Below are 4,530 nucleotides of genomic sequence, written 5' to 3'. Positions count from 1 at the left end.
ACGAGAAAGAGAGAAAGGCAAAAGAGAACTAGGTAGGGGAATATTTGTATTGTATAATTATAAGTGTATAGGACGAATATATATGTATTTGTATGTGTATATACAATTTTCTCTCGCTTTATACAAACAAAAACACAATTTATATAATTTTGGTATAAAGCGAGAGAGGCGAGCACAGAGGAAGCGAGCAAGAAAGGGAGAGTGGCGAGCGAGAATTTGGAGGGAGAGAGGCGACTGACAAACGTTTGCTACGGGGCGCAATTAAATCAAACAGTAGCTACTCCATTTATTTTAGATTATAAGTTTGCCATTCTGTACAATTATCCCATTTTCAAATATCATTTTTCACTTTTAAAAATAAAAACTTTTCTTTTTTCATAATGAAACATGGCCAAACGCCCACAAAAAATTGTAGTGCTGAATGTGACATAATATGTACAGATAAAAGAAATTTAAAATTTATATTTCTAAATATGTCATAACATTTGTATGTCTATAAAATAACTTTTTTATCAAATTATAATAAAATAAATAAATGAAGTTAACTAGAAAATAACACTTTTAAAAAATAAAAAAAAGTATATTTATATATATAAATCAAAACAAAAATATCACATAGAGACAAAATAATATAAAATAATATCGTAAGTTCCAAATATCAACGGTTACAAAAGTGTTACAAAGAGTAGGGGTGTGCAAAAATCGATTTAACCAATAAACCGAACCGAAAAAAACACTATTGGTTTATTGATATTTGATTATTGGGCTAACGGTTTTTAAACGGTTTTGCAAAATTTTTTATTGGGTTATTGGTTCGGTTTCCGATTTTATAGTTTTTGTTAATGGTTAAACCGATAACCCAATAAGACTATACTAAATTTACTAGTCTTATTGTTAATGGTTAAACGATTGTTACTTTCACACTTTTTGTTAATGGTTAAACGATTGTTACTTTCACACTTTTTTCCTTTGAATGTGTCTAGTGTCTAAACTTGCAAGAAAAATGATTGTTACTTTTATGATTGTTACTTTCATGCCAAATGTTGGAAAAATCATATGGTATTTTCTTATTGGTTAAACCGAAAACCGAACCGTTAAGTACCATAAACCGATTAACCAAAAACCGATAAGAAATATGTTATTGGTTTGGTTATTGGTTTGAAGTATTTACAAACCGAAAACTGATAAACCGAATCAATAACACCTAAAACTGAACCGAACCGACCGATGTGCACCCCTAACAAAGAGTACAAATTGATCACGATACGTTAAGTTATAGAAACACCGTTTAAATCTCACGTCTACCACGTGCACTTGTTTTTGTTTGTATGCTTCAAGAGGCACTAGGCAGCTCTTTTAGGGCTTCAAGCCAAATTATCATAAATGTTAAACTGAGCCACATAAAAAGTATGTTTTCTGTCTTATATTATTAAAAAATATATGTATTAATATCTTAAATTAAGATAAAATTAATTATTTTATTTTGTTGTTAAATTATTATTTCCTAAGAATATAAAATTATAAATATCTAAAAAAAATCCTTCATTGTTAGTTTTGATGGATAAAACACATCAATATAGAGTGTATTGAAATGAATTATAGGATAAATGAGTAAAATATTTTTCTTATCTATAATTTTTTAAAGAACATGCAAAAGAAAAAGTGAATAAGTAATTCGAGAATTATATTATTAGACATACTCCACTATCATATATATTATTACTATCTACACTTTCAAAATATTATGTATTTTACCACTAATTAAGAGTTTCTTATCATATATTGAGGAAGATATATCTTGATACATGTATTTTTATTACACTAAAATAGGGAGAGGAGGGTGAGATTTGTTGCGTAACTCATAGACATATGAAGCACATTAGATATATGTATATGTATGTATCTGGTGTGATTCACATGTATTTGGGATACCAGATACATAGAGTGATGAGCGAGATGTGAGGGAGGCGGGAATTGTTATTTATCCTAAGATACATGCAAATCCACTTGAATACAATATATCTAGAATAAATTACACCTAACATGACCTCATGTATCCCAAGATACATGTATCTTGACGGATCTAAACATATCTGGATACACCAAATCTGATAAAATTCATTATATTACAAATTAAAGTATATCTAAGTAATTAACTCCTAATAATTAGTGTAATTTTTATAAATTTGATACAAAGATAGTAACAAATTACGTCCTCTAGTATTAAAAAATGGTGTCTTATTTTCATTTTATTTCAAAATACTAAAACAAAATACACTACTTATTTTATTTTTTAAGATAGGAGTTATAGTGTGAAACAAGTGAAAGCTTTTGTTTGATTTGTTAATACAGATAGTGGCATGAAGTAGAAATTTTAGGACAAATGTCACATGTTAGTTGTGTATGAGATAGTTTTGGAATACACAAAAACAGTACAGTATGTGGCCAAACCATAGAAAACTAGGAAGAAGGCTCAACCACAGAGTTAGTGCCCACCAATACAAAAAAATACAAGAATTCATGATTTCCCATAAACAAGACATGCATGTTCAAGAGGATAGCACTTTTAATTTAAAGGCGGAGTTAATAATGTTCGGTCGAATTCAGTAGATTTTGAATTTTTTGTTGATGGTATTTTTTCTTCTTTCATGTCTATAAACATAATAAGAACAAATAATGAGTTGATAGAGAAAAAGTAAAAATATTATTCCCTCCATTTCATATTAATTGAATTAATTTTGAGGTGTTTTACACCCTTTAAGAAAAGTAGATTAAGACATAAATTGAATATAGTTTTCCATTTTTATCCTTATTAATTATTGTCAAATTTATTGAAGTCATCACATTGAAAATCCAAATGAAGGGTAAAATTGGAAGAACACTCTAAAAGTAGTCTTGAAAACTGAACAATTAAGTTAATTTGAAAAATGAAAAATGCCTCAAAAATTCAATAAATATGAAATGGAGGGAGTAATATAAAAGTTCGAATACAAAATTGGGTTAAAAAATCAACTTTGAGACCCAATGTTGTCACTGAAATTTTCTTCGAATATTATCCTTAAAACAAGAAATTCAAATATGAAGTTTTGTCAAATGGGGTTCAAATTGGTCCTCTAATCATCAAAAATTGATTCTAGAAGTTTCTGGCTAAAATTTTCAATTTCATTTTTCCAATCACTAATTTAAGCGCAAAATCAAGGAGAAAACACCGTATAATTATCAAAATGATGATTAAAAACTTATAATCCTCTAAAAAACCGAAAAGTTTCACCATGAATCATCTTAATCTGAGGTCTAAGTACAAAAATAATGGAATAAAGTGAGAAATTATGCTATGCAATCGAGTTATCTTCGATTTTGAGCTTAAATTATTGATTGAAAAATTGAAATTGAAGATTTTAGTGGCAAACTTTTAAAATCAAATTTTAATGATTAGAGGGTCAATTTGAACTTTTTTTTTTTTAAAAAAAAAAAAAAAATGAAATTTCATATTTGAATACTTGTCTTATGGGTACACTGAATTCGAAGAAAATTTTTAGTTTCAACATTGGATCTCAAAGTTAACTTGTTGGATATGAATATCAATGAACTCGTATTCGCATGTAGAACATGTTTTGAATAGTTTGAGAGTGTTATGAGGCTTTACACAAAGGAAAGACAATTATGTGAGGGTTTACGATGCATTTACTTGATCTTTGAGGTAAGTTATGACTTACTTTTTTTGAGACTTAACTTGTGCTGATAACTTATTGTATAAAAACATATTATGAATTGCACAAAATGATGAATTTTTTAAATATTAGGTGAAATATATTGATATTCAAAATTCAAAATTTAGCTTATAAATGACTTATTATTTGAAATTTTTATTGCATTCATTGAAATCAAGATTAGTTTGATTATTTTAGCTAATATATGCTTATGAGTTGTAATTTTATTATTGTTAGTTTAATTCATATTTCAAACTTTTTTTTATCATATAGAAGAAGCTATTTTGTCAAGATGAGTATCTTATTGAAAGCAAATTGCTTAAATGGTAAAATGTGGCCAAGGGCACTTTTTGAAAATATATCCATGATTCGAAAAAGCTTGTAGCCTATGATTCATTTTTTAAGAGAAAGACATTTATGATTATATATTTATTAACTCTTGCTCGATCAACATATGATGTTTACCGAGTACCTGCACTTTTATTCTCATTATATTCTGACTACATCTTTTTTATGCCGATCTCGTTATGAATCGTCTACGTTGATTCCAATCCTAGTTGTTGATTTGAAGTTCTAGTGAGCTCTTCACTTTTAGAGCTCTTGCCCAACTTTATTAATGTTTTATTCCTGTTTCTATTTTCTAGCTAGACAATTTGATGTATTAAATGTTCTATACAGTATTAAAAAGCTCTTGTACTAATGACACTTAGTCTTGATACAATTTATTTTTGTTCTTGTATCTTCATTTATGGAAGTTAAGGATTTTAAGTTTATTTAGTTATTGTATATTTCCTTTAGCTTATAATTTTGACAAGGATGA

Source organism: Solanum stenotomum, chromosome 11 (genome assembly GCF_019186545.1).
Source record: "Solanum stenotomum isolate F172 chromosome 11, ASM1918654v1, whole genome shotgun sequence".
Classification (NCBI taxonomy): Eukaryota; Viridiplantae; Streptophyta; class Magnoliopsida; order Solanales; family Solanaceae; genus Solanum; species Solanum stenotomum.
Note: the sequence above shows the minus strand (reverse complement) of the source record.